The sequence below is a fragment of the Mizuhopecten yessoensis genome, unplaced genomic scaffold (assembly GCF_002113885.1).
Source record: "Mizuhopecten yessoensis strain PY_sf001 unplaced genomic scaffold, ASM211388v2 scaffold8447, whole genome shotgun sequence".
In the NCBI taxonomy this organism is placed as follows: Eukaryota; Metazoa; Mollusca; class Bivalvia; order Pectinida; family Pectinidae; genus Mizuhopecten; species Mizuhopecten yessoensis.
In genome coordinates this window covers 625,908-647,866 of record NW_018407552.1, presented here as the reverse complement: position 1 = coordinate 647,866, position 21,959 = coordinate 625,908, and positions in this window count along the sequence as shown.

Below are 21,959 nucleotides of genomic sequence, written 5' to 3'. Positions count from 1 at the left end.
GATGATGATGATGATGATGATGATGATGATGATGTGAGAGCGTTAATGATTGTTGAATGCACAATAATGATGTGGGAGTGATAATGAGTGTTGATTGCACAATACATATACGTATATATCATTTGTAATTTATTGTAAAGTATAGTTATCCAATAAGTTGTCAAACTTAAGGAATAAAAGTTGAATTGTGTATGTGTGTGTGTGTGAGTGTGTGTGTGTGTGTGTGTATGTGTGTGTGTATCATATTGTATGTTGTCTCTGTATTGTTTTGTATATATGTTATGACTGATAAGTCAACCGACTTAAAGTAATAAAGAACTTGAACTTGAACTAATATTCACGTGCTCCACTAGTGGACTATAAATACTCACATTGCCACTGTAATTGAACAATGTATCCATTATGATTATTTTAGCACTGGCGAATTAAAAAGCCTGAAAAGCATGGATAAGTTAAATAAATAAATCAGTTTATTTTAATCAATGGTTCCCATTTTCTATCAAAGCTCACCAGAACAAGACTCATACCTATTTTTGTTGTACGGAAAATTAAACGGCTTACTTTGAAATGATGACATCCGTATTTGTTCAAATGTGAATATGATTTGATATGCAAAATTCGAAAATTATACATACCATAATACTATCGTAGAATTCAAAGTTTTCATTCGTATTAGTAGATTTTTAGAAAAATTAGACAGAATTTTGAAAGCATAGTAATATATACATAGCTAAGGTATTTCTGTTATTTAAAGTACTTATTATTATGTCAACTTCATACTGTATCATATTATGTTCCGCCATGTTTAAAATGTACTAACTGTGTGACCTCTTGTTTCGCACAAGTGCCACTGGTGAACAAATAATATCTTGAAATCTTATACCGGCTGTTATCACGATTGTATACATTGTGATTACATTGGTAAATTCATCTTGATTCATTATAAGTAGACGGTAGAATACATTTGTTTTTATTAAACATGTGATTCGGCGGGGTAGGTACAGGTTTCGTGTCGTTTTTACACGTAGGGTACCGCTAGCCAGTGAGAGATGCGTTCGGCGGGGTAGGTTCAGGTTACGCGGCGTTTTTACACGTAGGGTACCGCTAGCCAGTGAGAGATGCGTTCGGCGGGGTAGGTACAGGTTTCACGGCGTTTTTACACGTAGGGTACCGCTAGCCAGTGAGAGATGCGTTCGGCGGGGTAGGTACAGGTTTCGCGGCGTTTTTACACGTAGGGTACCGCTAGCCAGTGAGCGATGCGTTCGGCTGGGTAGGTACTACTGCTAGCCAGTGAGCGATGCGTTCGGCGGGGTAGGTACAGGTTACGCGGCGTTTTTCCGCGTAGGGTACCGCTAGCCAGTGAGAGATGCGTTCGGCGGGGTAGGTACGGGTTACGCGGCGTTTTTACACGTAGGGTACCGCTAGCCAGTGAGAGATGCGTTCGGCGGGGAAGGTACAGGTTTCGTGGGAACAGGTTTTCCTGTGATAGGAGGGAACTACAGTAATGTAGGTATAACGACATGGGTACCAGCTGTTATGCAACACACCACACGATTTAATATAGTATGAACACTCATAACATACTTACAAGTGATTATGTCTTTATAAGACGATACATACATCAATACTTATAGGGATGGAGAAGGTGAGAAACATACACATATTTATACTATCTCAGTCTAGTTTTTCGTATAAATTTCGATTATGAAGAAGTCAAGTAGAAAATCCCCCTTAATGTACGCGTGTCCAGGGCGTCTATAACACGCCAACAGGTGTCTCAGCTGGTGATCAGATGTCGAGACGCATACGGGCCTAGGAACGATTCGTTTACAGGTAGACGTGCTCAGCGTCCGGAGAGTGGACAATCCAGGACTGGAACCATGTTTTATCTGTTAATCGTGTCTGTATTACCACTCTTACATCTCGGACGATCAGGTATATTTTCATCCTATTTTTACCTAATAATTGGCTTAATTTCTAATTAAGATTCTTCTTTCCCTGATTATCAACACTATACTATTATCATTTATTTCATAATATATAAACTAACTAGGTCCAAAGTAAAGAAAAACTAGTACACCTAAGACTGTATTAGCCATACTTATATAGACAACCTTGGGTTAAATAATTTCTTTCTACATTGAGAATGTTCTCATTTCTCGAGATCTCATATAAGTTACCGATTTATTTGCATGACCATATGTTGCGGCGGGTCTTCCGAACTTTATAAAGATGAAAAGTAACACACTTATGATTAATTGTGAAACGAAAATTCTTCCTTTGGGATCTAAGGTAAACATTATATCAGTAATATCACGGAATCTAAGTCCGTGGTAATATACAGAAAATTTGACTTTAAAAGCAAAATTATACGTCGTCGTATGCATTAAAATCACTGTCCAGTGTGTAGATTACTGTACACAAACGTAACGAAACGGATGTTCAGTCCAATGATATGTTAGCTTAAGATCTTCAGTGACAGTTATCACAGCAGAATAAATCAAGCCGCAAAATTCGCACAGACTCATAGATTTGTCTGTATCATGACTTTGAAGAGATTGGTTAGCAAATCAAACGGGACAGTCCCTCCTCGCAGTACTATATATATATATGTTAAACATTCACGAATACCTCTGAAGGAACACATTGTAATATTAAAGCTCGACTATATAGCATTTTCAGTTTCCTTCAAATTTGTATGAAATTTCAACGCACAGTTGTGTAGTTTGTTTGGCTTAGAAACCACAAAAAGATAATTTTCTTTTCTTTGGACTTTGGAGGTCAAAAATCAAGGTCATTTATATACATGGCAAGTAATAAGGAGCAATTTACTTATGTAATGAATGGTGTACATATTGCTATTGACACGGAATTAGATTTATCTAAGAGAAAGCCCCTGCGTCAAACGCTCTGATAACTACGGTTAATTATTGGGGCAAATTTGAAATAGGGCTGTTCCGCTAATATCGTTGAAAGAACGACGCACATTTCAAAAATGTAAATATATGGTTTGAACGGCGATTTTAATTTGCATGTCGGCATGAACGCAAATCGGTTACATCCATATCAAAAATGAAGACCTAGCGGGCTTCATGCAATACGGAAGGCTTCATGCAATATGGATGTAACCGATTTGCGTTCATACCGGCATGGACATTAAAAAACCGCCGTTCAACCCTACATCAAAATAAACCTAACTTAAACCAGGGACATTATACGTCCCTACTTAAACCTATGAATTGTTCGACGTTGTCACGCCTACTTTTATACGAAAATACTCAGAGGGAATTTTATCGTGCAAGATGAAAAATTCTTTGGTTGGTTGGTTGGTTGACGGGGTTTTCGCTTACATGATTCCACCAATGCGGTTTTCGTCTCACTGAAGGAAGTCGGTGTTCTGTCGGCGTGAGGGAAGTTGCCTTCCCTCAGGGGGTGGGTAGGAGTCGCCTATACTATATCCTATCCTTATATTTTGATGAAATTTTGGAAGACGACTCCTTGGTCCGAAATGGTGGGTAGGTGTGTCGCGCCGTTTGCTGCCACTTTGTCTGTTGTTACTTACTAGTGTTTTGGTATCGTTGGAGGGAGGTTAAAATGGCCAAGAGGGCTTATACTAATGTATATATATATAAATAAAATGTATAATTTAATAGTGTATTTATTGCATATATTCATTTTCTTATAGGGAAGTGTATATATATTATGTTTGTTATGTACCCCGGGTCTCTAACTACCGGTTATGCCCGACAGTAGAGAAACGTCTCTGTTTCCGTTAGGTACATTATACAGTACTTTGTTTCTTTGTCAGGCTTGGCCCGAGTCTGAGTTTTTTTTCGAGGGGTCCCTATGGTGTATGCGAGTTTTTACCTTTTATTCTATGGTGTGTGTTTATATATATTAGAAGAAAAAATAAATATTTAAATAAATATTTGAGCAATCAAAAAATAAAAATTGGCAGATAGGAGGCGGGTAGCGAAGAGGGCCTTAACGGAGGGATGTTGAGTTACTGAGCTAATAATATATATATATATATATATATATTACAAATTCTATTATTATGTTAAAAGATGGGAAGGTCACTGGTCGTATCATATCAGGATGTCTTATATGGCGTGGGTCTAGGAGGAGGGCGTGTCTACCATATCCAGACTGTCCTATAACTATAGCCTACCCTATTTGTGTTTTGTATTGTTTCTATATTTTGGAAGTCCGTCGAATCGTCTTAAAAAATGTAATCTTACCTAACCCTATCCTCTGTGCCGGCGTTACATGTAACGCGCCTACTCTTTCGACAATACACAGAGGGATCTTTTACGTGCAGGTTGGACCCTCCCACATGGGACACCGTTTATAGTCCCCTCCGCCGGACTGTATGTTATTGGTTAGTGGTTAGTGTCATGCAAGTGCTAATTAACCTTGATGTTTGGTGTCCGTTCTTGAAACCGAATCCAGTTCTTGCACATTATGGAAACTTTCCTTCGTCACAAATGTTCTCGTTCTTATAAAACGTTTCCTAGGCTTTCGTCTGTAGCTGTTCTCTGTTCTGACTTTTTGTAATTATGTTTGTGAGTATTAGAAGTTAGTTGGGTCGGTTGACGGGTTTGTGCATTGGGTTTTTATATAGGATTATATTGCATGGATATAGTTATTGGATCAGGATTTGATGAGGGATGTATATGTTTTAAGGAGGGGGAGGGGTTATGATGTTATACTGTGAGTACCTGAGCCTGGATGATTTGAGATTGGTGAGAGTTATCAGTCAGTAGACAGAGGAGGGTTGGGTAGAGACAGGCGGGTACTAGGGAGGGGGGGCATACATTTCTGTTTTAATTAGATTCTACCAGTAGTTAAAATTCATTAGATATGCTTTTTACTAGATGTATTGTGAGGCCAAAGAGTCAAAAGTAGGGGTTGTTTTGGATTTGTCAGGTTCGAATGAATTTCGGATTGAAATTTCAGCTAGTGAGAAAGTCGGGGGTGTTTTCAGGGAGATATCGGGTTCGAGTTATTGTCGCGTATTTTTCGATCCTACCTGGGCCAAATTATGTGTCAATTTTTTTTCGCTATATATGATTTACTAGGCCGTGATAGATGACCTGTACGCTTTTGTAAGCGCGGTTTTGATTGGTTATAATTGTCAAAAGTAGGGGGGGGGGGGGGGTTATGAAAAATTCTGATTGATTGATTGATTGATAGGGTTTACGTCCGCTTCACTAACGAATAGTTCGGCTATCCAGCAGACTTGTGAACAATTCTGGTTGGTTGGTTGGTTGGTTGAGGTGTTTATAGTCTACACTCACTGATGACGGACCAACATTTATAGTGCCATCCGCCGGACTGTAGTACCCGGGCCCAGTCGCGTTACGGTTAAATATAAATGTAACCGGTATAACCTTGACCTTTCACCTCTTATCTATGACCTGCCCTGGTATCGAATATCACCGAAACGATTGAACTGTGTTGCCCTTGCGTTGATATCGAAAATTTGAGCTCGCGGAGCGAATTTTCATCTCGATCCCTTTTTGTGAATATCAGCTGTCGCCGTAGTAGTGTGATTATGTACTACACACAGACTTGAGCCACCGTCCTTTACCAGTTATAAATCATGTAGTAGTCATAAACGTGATGACGTACTTAAAGAGACGCCGTAGACATCAGTTCATTATTTATAGATCAAACCGTCGCTGCACAGTTCTCTTACCGTATACGAACACATAGGTATAAAACTCAGTAATTAGTACCAGGTACAGCAAGCAAACCTTCTCCAGCCACTGCCGCGTGCGTGTTACTGTAGTCTTATCAATTCACACAATTTGGTTTGAAACAGTGCATGATTTGTTGATGAATTTCACGTGTAGTTTTCCGTACATAATGGATTGGGGACCATTACATTTACCATTATCATAATATAGATATTGGAGTCAGTCACGCCAACTCCAGCACTAGAGACTCGGAGGGCGGGATGTTGGTATACTTGTATTATTGTATACACTTTGCTATGGGTTAATCTGTTAAAAGAATATTTTGTCGTTGCAAGTAACATGGGATAATGTCTTATTGCAAGCTGCACGGCTTATTCTGCTGTGGTGTGCAGTGCTATTTTATTGTTGTGATCTTCTTAATTATAATCCTGTTGTTGTTTTGTGTGAATTACACAAATCTTTGTTATTGTGACCTACTGAAACATTCTATTGTTGTGGGCTTCACTATTGTTGTGGGCTTCACTATTGTTGTGGGCTTCACTATTGTTCTGTCGCTGTGAGTTCCGTGTATTATTGGGTCCTAAACTGTACTATTCTGTCCTTGTGGGCCTCACAATTGTTCTGTCGCTATGAGTTCCGTGTATTATTTGGTCCTAAACTGTCCTATTCTGGCCTTGTGGGCTTCACAATTCCCCCGGGCTTCACTATTGTTGGGGGCTTCACTATTGTTCTGTCGCTGTGAGTTCCGTGTATTATTGGGTCCTAAACTGTCCTATTCTGTCCTTGAGAACGACACTGCCTTTTCTGTTCTTGTGAGCTACACTTGCTATTGTCTAATTCTTTGTGAGCTTCAAATGCTATCGTGTCCTTGAAACCTCCACTGGATATTCTGCCCTAGACTGGCCACCATCTCTAGAATATTGCATTATGAAGAAATTCATTTTATTTTGATCTCTTAGATGTCTGATTCTAAGTTCTAAACTAGGGGGAGATAAGCTAGTAGTAAAATGCAGCTGAGAAATTCTTCAAAAAAAAACTAAGGGGCTGGTAGCCAGTCTAATTCTGCCCTTGTGAGGTACACTTGGTATTTTGTCCATGTGAGCCACGCTTGTTATGATTTATCCTGCTCTTGTACGCTACACTGGCTATTCTGCCCTTGTGAGGCACGCTTGGTATTTTGTCCATGTGAGCCACACTTGTTATGATTTATCCTGCTCTTGTAAGCTACACTGGCTATTCTGTCCTTGTGAGGCACACTTGGTATTTTGTCCATGTGATCCACGCTTGCTATGATTTATCCTGCTCTTGTAAGCTACGCTGACTATTCTACCCTTGTGAGGCACACTTGGGATTTTGTGCATGTGAGCCACGCTTGCTATGATTTATCCTGCTCTTGTAAGCTAAACTGGCTATTCTGCCCTTGTGAGGGACACTTGGTATTTTGTCCATGTGAGGCACGCTTGCTATGATTTATCCTGCTCTTGTAAGCTCCACTGGCTATTCTGCCCTTGTGAGGCACGCTTGGTATTTTGTCCATGTGAGCCACACTTGTTATGATTTATCCTGCTCTTGTAAGCTCCACTGGCTATTCTGCCCTTGTGAGGCACGCTTGGTATTTTGTCCATGTGAGCCACGCTTGCTATGATTTATCCTGCTCTTGTAAGCTACACTGACTATTCTACCACTGAGTGCTAAACTAGCTATGCTGCTTTGTGATGTACATTTGCTACCCTGGCTATTATGTCTTTGTAAATTTTATTTGCCTTCCTAAACTCGTGAATTATGCTGGCTCTCCTGTTCATGTGCCTTAATCTGGCTGTCCCTTTTTTGAGTTACACTGGCTATGATATTGTGCATGTGAGCTTCAATTATTATCCTGTGCCAGCTTCAATGGCTACCTGACCTTTTAAGACTATTCTGTCGTTAAGAACTATATTTGCTCTCTTGTCCTCGTGAGCTATCTGTTCTTATGAGCAACATTTGCTATTCTGTAATTGTGAAGATTAAAAAAGAAAAACAATTGTTCACACGGAAAAATAAAGAAATTTTGTAATCAGTTGGCTGTCCTATCATGTCATATTTGGTTGATCTCAACTTCTGGGAGATATTAAAAAATCGATGTACATATGTAGTTAATGTCACGAGAAGTCAGATATGTTATGTTGCGAACATTGTCCAGCTAAGGGTACCAGTTGACAAATTACCTGCGAATACGTATACGAGAAATTAAAAATGTTCCATTGCCACGTTTGTCTGTTGTGTATATATTCCAATTGTTTATTGAAACAAGGCTATTCCATTACAAATTAGTTTAATTGGGGTCAGATTGAGGATACCGTGTCATGTGTCCCTTCCCCCTGGCCAACACCTATTTATTTATAGAGTTAGGGTGTTAAATAGCTAATATAGAACACTCAGTGTCTTGCGTGACAGGTATGAATAATTGCGGTGACTGTTCTGGTGAACTGGTGAAGGTAGGATTGGGTCAGATACGCTCGTCACAAGAGGAGAGAATCTATGTACACATTAGGATTCCATGTCCATCATTATAATTGCCAAGATAAAAAAAAAAATTTCAGACTAAATTAAACACGAAATCTGAAAGAGAATATTTGTAAAATCACATATGTCATTGCCTAAAAATAATAAATTTATTTAAAATATAAGAACTTATTCCTATAACCTCATTGGTTGCATCATAATCACGACGAGGTTAGTAATTTGTGATATCGACTCGGTATTATTATTAAAAAAAATAACCAGCAGGTCAACATTCTCTTATGTTTCTGTAAGTGTGTGGTAAATGCACCTGACAAATTCTATTGACCTCGACGTCGTCTCGGTTAATATACCCTTTTCAGGTGCATATAACCACAAATTTACATTAATAAATGTCCAGAATTGATTCTAGTATCATACACAATCCCGGGAATACACCACATCAGCGTTGGCTAACCATCTTTCTCTCACTGTTCCCCAACTAGTCCACGCCCGTTGACTTCCCATCTTTTTTGATTCCGCTGGTTTTCTTCTGCCACCAGTTTGCTCATCTCTGCTACCACAGCTGTGCTTGCCCTGTTCAAAGCGCTTGCCTCCCAATGTCCACGGTCCATTGTACCTCTGTATACGGTCTTTATGCCTCTGTAACAGCTTCGACATGGTCCATTGCATCTCTGTATACGGACTTTCTGCCTCTGTAACAGCCTTTGACACGGTCCATTGTCCCTCTGTATACGGTCTTTATGCCTCTGTAACAGCTTCGACATGGTCCATTGCATCTCTGTATACGGACTTTCCGCCTCTGTAACAGCCTTCGACACGGTCCGTTCCACTTCTGTTTTCGGACTTTCTGCCTCTGTAACAGCCTTTGACACGGTCCATTGTCCCTCTGTATACGGTCTTTATGCCTCTGTAACAGCTTCGACATGGTCCATTGCATCTCTGTATACGGACTTTCTGCCTCTTTAACAGCCTTCGACACGGCCCATTCCACCTCTGTATACGGACTTTCTGCCTCTTTAACAGCCTTCGACACGGCCCATTCCACCTCTGTATACGGACTTTCTGCCTCTGTAACAGCTTCGACACGGTCCATTGCATCTCTGGATACGGACTTTCTGTCTCTGTAACAGCCTTCGACACGGTCCATTCCATCTCTGTATACGGACTTTCTGCCTCTTTAACAGCCTTCGACACGGTCCATTGCACCTCTGTAGACGGACTCTCTGCCTCTGTAACAGCCTGCGACACGACCCGTCCCACCTCTATATACGGACTTTCTACGTCTTTAACAGCCTTCGACACGGTCCATTACATCTCTGTATACGGACTTTCTGCCTCTTTAACAGCCTTCGACACGGTCCATTCCACCTCTGTATACGGACTTTCTGCCTCTGTAACAGCTTCGACATCTGCCTCTGTAACAGCCTTCGACACGAACCGTCCCACCTCTATATACGGCCTTTCTGCCTCTTTAACAGCCTTCGACCCGGTCCATTCCATAGCTGTATACGGACTTTATGCCTCTGTAACACCTTCGACCCGGTCCATTGCATCTCTGTATACGGACTTTCCGCCTCTGTAACAGCCTTCGACACGGTCCGTTCCACTTCTGTTTTCGGACTTTCTGCCTCTGTAACAGCTTCGACATGGTCCATTGCATCTCTGTATACGGACTTTCTGTCTCTGTAACCGCCTTCGACACGGTCCATTGTCCCTCTGTATACGTCTGTCTCTGTAACAGCCTTCGACACGGTCCATGGCATCTCTGTATACGGACTTTCTGCCTCTTTAACAGCCTTCGACACGGTCCATTCCATAGCTGTATACGGACTTTATGCCTCTGTAACAGCTTCGACACGGTCCATTGCATCTCTGTATACGGACTTTCTGCCTCTGTAACAGCCTGCGACACGGACCGTCCCACCTCTGTATACGGACTTTCTGCCTCTGTAACAGCTTCGACACGGTCCATTGCATCTCTGTATACGGACTTTCTGCCTCTGTAACAGCTTCGACACGGTCCATTGCATCTCTGTATACGGACTTTCTGCCTCTGAAACAGCCTTCGACACGGTCCATTGCACCTCTGTATACGGACTCTCTGCCTCTGTAACAGCCTTCGACACGGTCCATTGCACCTCTGTATACGGTCTCTCTGCCTCTGTAACAGCCTTCGACACGGTCCATTGCATCTCCGCTTACGGACTTTCTGCTTCTGTAACAGCCTTCGACACGGTCCGTTCCACTTCTGTTTTCGGACTTTCTGCGTCTGTAACAGCCTTCGACACGGTCCATTCCACCTCTGTATACGGACTTTCTGCCTCTGTAACAGCCTTCGACACGGACCGTCCCACCTCTATATACGGACTTTCTGCCTCTGTAACAGGCTTCGACACGGACCGTCCCACCTCTGTATACTGACTTTCTGCCTCTGTAACAGCCTTCGACACGGTCCATTATCCCTCTGTATACGGACTTTCTGCGTCTGTAACAGGTTCGACACGGTCCATTATCCCTTTGTATACGGACTTTCCGCGTCTGTAACAGCCTCGACACGGTCCATTGTACCTCTATATACGGACTTTCTGCGTCTGTAACAGCTTCGACACGGTCCATTGTACCTCTGTATACGGACTTTTTGCCTCTGTAGCAGCTTTCGACACGGTCCATTATCCCTTTGTATACGGACTTTCTGCGTCTGTAACAGCTTCGACACGGTCCATTGTACCTCTGTATACGGACTTTCTGCCTCTGTAACAGCTTCGACACGGTCCATTATCCCTTTGTATACGGACTTTCTGCGTCTGTAACAGCCTTCGACACGGTCCATTCCACCTCTGTATACTGACTTTCTGCCTCTGTAACAGCTTCGACACGGTCCATTGTCCCTCTGTATACGGACTTTCTGCGTCTATAACAGCTTCGACACGGTCCATTGTACCTCTGTATACGGACTTTCTGCCTCTGTAGCAGCCTTCGACACGGTTCATTCCACCTCTGTATACGGACTTTCTGCCTCTTTAACAGCCTTCGACACGGACCGTCCCACCTCTGTATACGGACTTTCTGCCTCTGTAACAGCCTTCGACACGGTCCACTTCCTTCCTGTTCCGAACTCATAGATACATTCTAACTGATTTTGAAAAAGACATTTGTTTTTGTAATTTCCTTTGCTTTCAGCTGGATTATGTAATAAAAGTCGGTTGATGATAATAATAACATGATAAGTGTAAGTGTATTAATGGTATTGCCACAGTGATATAAATAAAATTTAGTAATAAACAACACATGATGAATACATCTATAACTCATGCCAGGTGTATATGGTATGTTGTTTCACATATTTACTCATCTCAATATCTCTAATGAAGCATGACGTCTTGTAAAAAATAATCAACGGGTTATCAGTTCCTGTAATTTGGCTCAGACCCCAGTATTAAGATAAATGAACAAACTCTCCCTTCCTTATCTTTGGTTCATAGTCGGCGGGATGTTTTTTAAATGTTTTTTTAATTTGCCAGTTATCCTTGCCAGTCGGGGTTATCAGCCCTTTCATGTAAATGACCCAATTCTGATGTTGTCCTTAGCTTAACTCTATTTCATTTCTTTTCTCCTGTTTCCTTACTGTTGTTAAAGCCTCGTTCATCCGAATGCTGTCAAAACTTGCTTTAAAACATCTAAAATTGTTAACAACCTTTTTGTTTCTGTTCTGTTTCTTTAACATCCATAGGCTTTGTATGTTTCGAGACCTTGTATCACCTATGTTGTTTGCTTTTTTTAGACTACCTTGCACGCGCCAATAATTTTCTTGACGAGGACAATATCACATTCCTTTCTTGCCGTTCATCATAAAGTGACTCATTCTGTGATACAATTAATATCACTGCTTCCTCATTCATAACATACTGTAAACGTGGTTATTTACGCTGGGTGATATTCCACGTTTACAGTAATGATGTTGGTTCACGTTGCTTCTTTGAGATGATATATGCTGTAATTCGGCTTTGAGAGTTACGATCCTCTGTTTGTGTTTGTGTATAATTATATGAAGTATTTCTTTTCGGTATTTCAATCAGTTTTAATTTTCTTTTCGACTAACACTTTACACTGTATGTTAACCACACAGAGGGAGACCTTGGGTGATTTGGAGGTTCTCTTCATCGTGAAGGTTATGCAAAATTGGTTCCTACGTCCCTGAGCCCCAGTCAATTTGGCGGAGGAGTCTGTGGTAGTTTTGACTCATATTTCCCATTGCCACGACTCGGCAGCCTCTTCTTCCTCTCTATGTCATGGATCATTGAACTCTGATGAGGGTTGCTGAGACATGGTCCTTGACAAGGTGTTTGTTTAGGGTGATGTCGTATTTCTACTTCTGTCGAGCTTGCTTTGACGACCAGATACGTTATCGCTTCCGCCATGTTATTTTCTATGAACCACCTTGATGCTGATGCGGTTCGGCAAATCCATGAGCTTTATTGCCGAACTTTTATTGAAAGTTGTTTTCGTGGTCAATCCTGTGTTGCATAGCTCCTCCTGCGTGGCCTTCTTTAAGGTATAAACTCGTAAAACCTGAGGAATCTAACTCTCTGCTTTGAAGCACTGACTATTACCAACCACCGATGTTAAAAATCCTCCACTCCTGCTTGCATGGTATTCTATAGTACATACATCTGTACTAATAAATAAAACGGAAGAGTGAAAAGGGACAAGAACAGGATGTGCGGCAGTATAATTACATTTTTGAAACGTTCCAATAAGAAAGGTACCGTGGCATTATTTGAACGGTTGTGTACACTGCCCATATATGTATCAACGTTCTGTTTGTCTTAAGTTTACTACTGCTTTTCTGTGGAGAAATAGATATAAAAAATCTTCTCTCAACCGAGGTGAGGAAAAACACGTCACTGAGGGATAAGCCACGCACATTTATATACGGACGGTTGAGTTAAACATGTATTATTTCCATAAATAACAATTGAATTTTTAAAAGTTTACCTAACTCATTGAGGTTCTTTCCCTATAGTATCATCATATAGATATATGTATACATGAGAGCACAGGCTGTTTAGGTATATGGATAATATAGTGAAGAGTCGGAGAGTCAAAGAGACAACGAATTTGATTCCATAACAAACTGTTGGACAGTGGTAAATTGGAGGTATTGTTCTAAGCCTGGGGCACTTAGGTTCCGACAGAATAAAACAAAGAGTTATCGGATATCGTCCATTGATATTTCATTGAGAGTATTTTTTATATATGACATAATATCTGTTAGCAAAGAAGAAACAGGTTGTGCGTTTTAATCCGGACATTATGGACTTTCCTCCCACTGTTTTATCGGACTGTTATCCTCCAGCTTTAGGAGTATTAGAAGACGTCACTAGGTAGATATCCCACCCTCTAGTGTCAACCCCAGCACTGTACCGGTGTCCTTACAGGTAACACAGCTCAACATTAAACTGGATTACTACCGTCCGCCGTAGGAAGCTTCGGAATTATGTTTTTTCAATAACCGCTATATTCGTAGACAGCGTTCTCACGCCAAATATTATTCTAAACCTTAGCCAATTAATGTCACCAAAGACGACGGGGGTTATTTTTTTCCAAAATGAAATAGATAACCACAGGAAATCGTAAAAGTGAAGCTTGCTCCTACATCTGGTATAACGCTGATAAAACGCAAGGTTGATACGTCGTTGTACTTATCTATGGAAACAATAAACATAAGGAACAGGAAAAAATCAATTCTATAACCGCAAATTTCTAATAGCGTGGTAGTACTTTATTGCTTTTGTCGACCAGATGTTATTTTTCATCCATTTCTTAATATATTTGTTCCCGCTTTACGCGAGTCCATCTTCCTACGCGTGTGTGGCGTCAAAGTGAAAACAATTAGATGGCGTCTCCGTTTTTATAATCCGATGACATCATATCATAGCTGAGGAGGTTGTCATAGAAAACAAAAAGAGAGAGACAAAAATAATTTCCCTGTTTTGAAGTGAACTGAACATCTCAACCTTCGCGGTGATATTTTAAGTGCTTGCCTCAGGCTGGACATTTCAAAAAGAATACTTCCATTGAAAAATCATAATAAAAACAATAAAAAACCCAGACATTTTAACGATGTTGAGGGTGATTTATACCTAGATCTAAGCTGTATACACTTGAGTTGAAAGCTGGTGAAATCTAGACTAAGCCTGGGTAGTTATCTGTTATTATTGCAAATAAAAGATAAGTCCTGCCACAAGTAATTGACAGGGTGGTATATACGCTGTAAAATTATCAGTATGTTTATTAAAAGAAATTCGACATTCTTTATTACTCTGTTATGTGCTATGAAAGAATTGATAATATATTTGCCTATAACTGCGACCTCGGGGGATATTTGAAATTGATTTTTCTTAAAGTCAAATATTTTAATCATCATGACACAAAATAGTACATGGAATAATCACCATTGATTGCTTCCCTGCAGCAAGCATCAGCACAGGGGAAATGGCGTGATAACACTAGTTCTCTAAAGAGTTGGTGTGTACACTGACACGATATTGGTCAACAGTCAAATTGATTAACGCCTAAAGCATTGTATTTTTAGGTAGCTGTTTTTGTGGTATTCTGGGAAAATATATTTTACACTCAAAATTGGAAAACATGATTGATTTTCACTAGTTTGGCGCTGCTTTATTACATAATCAAAGGAAAACACCCTTATTAAAGCTGTATGAAACAACGATCTGATTCTTCATAATGGAAGTTCGACGTTGAAAAGTATTGTAACGTCACACCTTATGTGGTTACTTCACCTAGTTGAATGTGAATATATCGTAAAGGCGACTAAGGTGGACCCCCTGCTACTACTGAGAGGACATCTACTGCCCCTGTTGTAACACTTGTAAAAAAAATCGTTTTCTGTCTTTTCTGTCTATTGTTTTCTTTCTCCCCTATCTACTTATTCTCTCCACAGGAACGCCTCCTCATATGTCCTTCAACCAAATAAATACATATATTTAAGTATTGTGCGTCTTTCAGATTGCAGTTATAGCCAATATGAATACAATCTGTGTGTCAGATACATATAGTGACGTCCGTTACTATGACGTTATGATTATTTATCTGTCACCCAGAATGCATTCATATTGGCTTTAACTGCAATCTGACAGACGTTAAATCGTTATATTTACATTTCCTCATACGACCTGTCTTTTATTAATTTGTCGGATGAGCTTAATATATATTTCCTGCTGCCGCAAAACCTCACTGGTCCAATTCTACGAACAGCCACAAACGGCCATTATCGGACTGAAAACTTTCCAAACAACGGTCGCCATAAAAAATGTTACCAGGCGACAAATGATAAATGCAGTTGAATGCTCTAATTAAATGTGCAGAACATACTAATACAAAAGGAAGAACTTATCTTCCTATTCTGGATGTCTTCATTGTCCACAAAACCCGTCAAAATGCGACTTGAAGGGAGTGGTTGCTAACACTGACGTCACGGATACCATGGTCATGTGATAAAGTAGACCGACTTTCAATAATGGAATTAATGGAGTTAATGGAAAATGGGAGTGCATATATAGGGCAAAGAAGTAATTCCAACAGTGTGGTATATAAATATAAAAACTCTCTCTCTCTCTATATATATATATACATAAAGAAAAATTCTTAACAACGAGTCTTTAGTACTTTCATCTCTTCTAGGAGATTCTTTAGACGAAGAATCTCCTAGAAGAGATGAAAGTACTAAAGACTCGTTGTTAAGAATTTTTCTTTATATAATATTTTTCTTCGTCCGTAAGGATCATTTTTCTGATTTATAATATATATATACATATATACGTATTTCGTTACTTCAATAAAAAAAATCCGTCGAACCGAAAGAGGATAAGATTTTTTCGTCTTTTTTTATAGAGACAGTCCTGTTGTTGCCATTATGTCAATGTTTATTCTATTTTCCGACTACATGCGCGAACTTTACTTTCAGTTGAGACGGAAACGTGCACCATAATCCAGTGTCGAGATAAAAACTCTCAACGACATGAATGCCGGCCTGGACCCGAAAGTGTGGCAGTCCTCTCCATGTCACTGATGAGGGATCTGTCCAAGGGAGCATGTCAACAGGATGTGACGTATGGTCCGACGTCCAAGGGCGCCGTCTGGGTTGACAAGGGATGTGACGGTCAATTTCAAGTCTGTTACGCCACCACAGGAGAAGGTTTGTACATATTTGAATTATTTTTGAACAAATAAACAGGTTCTTTCCTTAGTATTGATTGCATCACACAATCCAATAATCCATCATCCAATCAAAATAAAGGGACAATTTAAAAGTTATAGAAAACCGTTCTAATGTAAAGTTTCAAAACAAATACATATTGAATAGCTTCGTTTGATTTGGTTTTAGATTGTTTAACGTGCCTCCATGTGTGTTGTTGTGTAAGTGTGCAAGTGTGTATGTATGCCTCCTTGTTATAGCCCCAGTCTATCCAATTTTGCGGATGTTTGAAAAATAGAAACCTTGTTCAGCCGATATGGTCAATTTCTAAGACATGATGTTCGATATTCGTACAATATTTTATACATTATTTATTCCATATTTCGATCACAAGTAATACATTTATATTGAAACTGCTTATTTGTATGATATGATGCATTTTTGTTGAACTGTCCGTGTATTGTACATTTTGTATATTGTAACATTATACTTTTGTATGTTGTATATCGGTTTTGTATAACTATTGTAGACTCTGTCATGTTCAGTAAGGTATAACCGATGCGAGTTTTGACGCCGTGGGCTATATATGTCACAGATTATATAACGCCTGTCAAACATTGAGTATAATGATATTAGGGCAGGAAAGCTAATTATATCCCGTGTAATCAATAAAGTAGATTCAATTACTATGCCATAGCTGATCATTTTTTTGTATTCCCTAATGAGTTGTCGATAGCCGGATCTTATCCCCCGGCTCAGAAAATTAGCCCCAAGTGTCCTGTCTGCGGCAGGCATGTGTCTATGTGAAGCTGATCAAAGCGCGAAAGAGATCGGGAACGTCGATACAGAATCAATCACGCGTTCATTTATCCACATAAATATATCGATCTTCTACATTTGCCCAGGGACTTGTTATTTCAATATAGCTGTGTTTGTTTTTATATATATATATATTTAGAGAAAACACTTCAATAGAGCGAGAAGAAATAAAACATGAAGTTAATGCCCTTTTTATTTTTTTCTCAATCTTTCTGATACTTTTACAGTTATGTTATCTCCAGAAACGCTTGCGAAGGCCATTCGATACATTCTGTCACAACACAGCTCACGTGCAAACGGGCAATAACGCTTTTGAAGTATGAATAAAACATTTAAAGAACGATGTACGTGTCAAATGTCGACATCATCCGACAGGAATAAATCAAGTTATTCTTTGTTGAATAGTATGCACTCGTGATAAGTTGCCCATTTTCAATGATAAAACGAAGTTTGAGACTAAATCTGAAATACGTTCCTATATAAAAGCACGGTGTGCCGTACAGACAACGCCAACACAGATACACACAGTGTTATGCAGCATGAAAGGACCTCTGCCGTCACATTGCGATCTGTTTTCAGGTGGGCGAACACATTCAAGGGTGGTAATATTAATGTTGACATTTAAGAGGATACACGACCAAACTGGCCAGTTGTTACAGTATCAAAGAAAATATTGCTGCTTTTAAAGAAATTATTAAGGATGATAGTCGTTATACTGTTGCTGAGATAAATCCTATGGTTGGCATTTCGGAAGGCAGTACACATCATATTCTGGTCAATTTGCTAAAGAAAAAGAAGCTTCGTGCCCGTAAATAACAACCATTGACTTTCGAGAAATCAAGCAAGGTCAGTGATTGCAAGACGTACAAAAAACGCCAGAAACATTTGTTCGTTTTTCAGTTCAAGTGTGCCTTGATTCAGATACCATGAAGTTTTACAGAAACAAAGCAAATAACTCCAAAGAGCGTCCATGTAAAGGGTTGAGTAACATCAAGTTAACTCATCTCAATGCCTCCACGTAGCAACCTCCACGTGGTTAGTCACTGATATCTGAAATAGCCCGATACCACCTGCTGCAATCCAGTTCATCATGCGTATGCGAAAACCAATCAATGGTAGCATGCCTTCTTTCTGGCTTAGAACTAAGACAGCTCCACATTTAATCTAGACAACTGGTCTTCAATATACTTAAAAATGCAGAAGCCGGACAAGACTGGTGTCGTCGGTCCATACAATAAACATCATTTCAAGAAAACATTTCCGATCTTGTCGCGTGAACCAAGCAGGATGGTTACCATCCCTTTTTCTTGGGACTGTCAGCGTTCAAACTTGAAACCATCCCATTGTCAACGCATGTTTTTATCAACAGAGATGCCCTTTCTCACTATCTTGATGACACTTTTGTGTTTGGGCAAATATAGCCGCTGACATAATAAAAGGTGTAACATTGCTTACAGCAAAACTATTAATCCATATTTAGATAAAGACAATCATGTGGGGATAATGATGGAGAAGCAATATATGGTGTCAATTTGTTAACCGCTCACGGGGCTCTATTGCAGCTTCCAGAACCCATTTTGTTTTGAATATACGTCTATCTAACCATTCAAGCTGTGGAGAAACACCTTTGTCTAGCTTAGTTTGTAGGCGGTTCATAGATGTCAAAAAGCGACGAACTGGGAGTCCTTAAGCTACGGGGTCGTGTCTATGAACCGATGTTCGACCTCCGGATATTTCCACACAATATAAACTTCAGTAATTCTTTCCTATTGAAAATCTTAATTAAAGTAACTTGGATCTGATGTCTTATTATGTCACTTTGAAAGGTAGTTTCAATAAATATATTGTAGTTGGTTCAAATTATATACATGCATTTATTACATACTTACTAATAAATACGGTTTTTTTGTATATGCGCTACGACACAATTGCTCTAACCCATATCAGCCCTCGCCGTATCACACCCAAAAACCCGTATCAGCCCCCGCCGTATCACACCCCAAAACCCGTAGCAGGCCGCAAGACCCATATCATACCCCTTTTGGATTTTTTTTCGTTTTTCAATATTCCAAAAATAAAAATAAATCATAAGATAGTAGTTTTTATTAGTAAGTAAGTAATAAACAGAATAAAACACGCCTTTTTCCATATCACACCCAGTATCAACCCTCGACCAATATCAGCCCTTGGGCTGATATTGCAGTCTTGGGTTGATACTGGGTGTGATATGGAAAAAGACATGTATTATTCTCTATATATTTCATCAAAAGCAATGGTAATACAAAGATGTATACCTGCGTTTGGTTCAAGCATGTATCCTCATTTTTAATGCTCATGCTTACGCGTGTCACAGAACCCGGAGTCACCAGTCTTTGTCAATTAATGATGATAACGACCGAGGGTAGCCCCGTTAACACACACTGTTTCTTACAATCAATTTATTATTGTGACCAGTTTTCATTTACTTAGCTAACGATCTGGCTCAATAATCAATGATATAATTACGACGATGAATCAACTTGTACTTATATAGCGTCAGTAAGGTAACACCTAATCAGAGCGGCATTGGATTTTATCACATTACAACAATTTGACTGGTTTCTAATTAGCTGATCACGGGGCATTGTTAACTTAACTTAAACTGATACATTGTAAATTACAAAAGAGCATGGCCGATATTACAATTTGTAATATCGTCCATGCACTTTCTGTCGCCGACTAGCACACATGTATATAATACTTATAAACATGTCTGAAACAATTCATAGCGTTATGTTTTTAACAATTACACTTGTATGATGTTGTATTTGGTAACCTTGTAATATCACACTTTACCTGCACAATGACTAGGCGTTTGTAAAGCTTACTGGTCAAGACTGGTAACGTCTCGAGTGATTGGCCTTCAAGGAATAGTCATGAACATAGCGTGTTTTAACATTGTATATCAAATACTACACGTATATCCGTCATATATTCCATATGACACCTTTCCAAATCACCGCGCATGTCACTTATGTGTCCATCTGGTACGTATGCTAATGCATCACAGAGAGGTACCTGTTTACACAACCCAAAGGCAATATCAGCACAAACGACAAACAGACCCAAACAAACCAAAACAGATAGTACTGAATTGTCGTCAACAAAACTCTAATTTAAAATCAAAACCGATAAAACTAGGCCACAATATAAACAAAGAGAAGATTAACATGGAGACCATTGGAAAATACAGAGAGAAGGATACTTGGTGTTCTGGAAGGGAATGCTACTCATGCTATGTAAATCTAGGTTATGTCATGAGAGAGCCGGGGAAGTGACAACGAGGCAACAAGGCAAACAAATGCAAATGATTAAAAACATTCATATCACACGAAGAAATATCATATTGTCAAATGAGATCGTAACTCGGTACAGTCACAGTATACACTAAACACTGTCACTAGTATCTCCTCTCCTATTTTGAAATATCTTCAACATTTACGACACATTTGAAGACCGTCGTGTTGGACTTTGGAGTGATATATCAAGAACATACAATGTTACGCATTTTAATGCATGGGAACAACTTGATACGCATCAATGTGTGGCAGTGTCGCATCGATTTTCGAAAAAATAACACGGCTTCTTTGTACAACATTTGAGGCCGTCATCAAAACCCTTACATATGCTGAATTCTGCGAGACAAGTTGCGCGCTGTGTTTGGCTGCTCGTATTGCTGTTGGATTTTAAAACTCACAATTTACATCACAACAACAATGTGAGATTTAAAACTACTGGTATAAACGGCAGCACGGGGGCCTATCTACCCAGGACATCTACCGTGCTATTGTTTCTCGCGTGACATTCTTGCACTAGCATACGTACTTGTCTGGTAGGATTGCCGACATCAGATTAGATCATGCCTGTTAATACGTGTGGCTAGTTGATCAATGTCATTACAGTCGCATCAAAGTGCTTTGATATCAATGAAAGCTTTCAAGGATAGATGATGGTAAACATTTCTGATATGGAGGAAAATGAGGTAGGGTGGAAAGATGCAGAAACAGACAGGGGAGATAGAATGTTCGGTAGAGTCTACTGAAAAACTTTCATCACAGGTTTTTGAGGTTTAAAGTTGGTAGGAGCACCCTGAACATCCTTAAGTTAAGATGTAACGACAAAATAATAAAAACACATTTAACAATTTTACTCTCGTCCTTTTTTGATAGCAGACATCCAGTCCAATTGGTTATTTTGGTATCAAATTGTGGTATTCATCTTGATGAATATGCTTTCTCTGCACGCCTCTATCAGTCAGAGGATCTGCAAATAATGTTGAAACTCAGATTTGAAGTGGCGTCCTCGTCTATCTTAAAGAGAACGCAGGAGTTGCTATTGACACATCTTAAATAATTTGCCATCGACAATAACATTGAATATGAGAAAATTAATAAAACTTGGGACCCATTAAGGGCTCTGGTCACCTAGAAAAACAACTAGAACATTTGTTTTGTTTTGTTAGGTTTTATTAAAAGAAGCGGTACTATAGCTATAATACCAATGCTGTTCAATTTAGATGTCACTTTGGTAACGTTTTATCGACTTGAGAATCATACATTCTAAGTGGATATACGATCTTTGGTAAGTTCCTCAGCAATATGTAGATAGTTACAGGCAGTGTGAGTACTTCACACTTAGACACCGATGAACTAGTTGAATTTATCAGGCACACTTCTTTT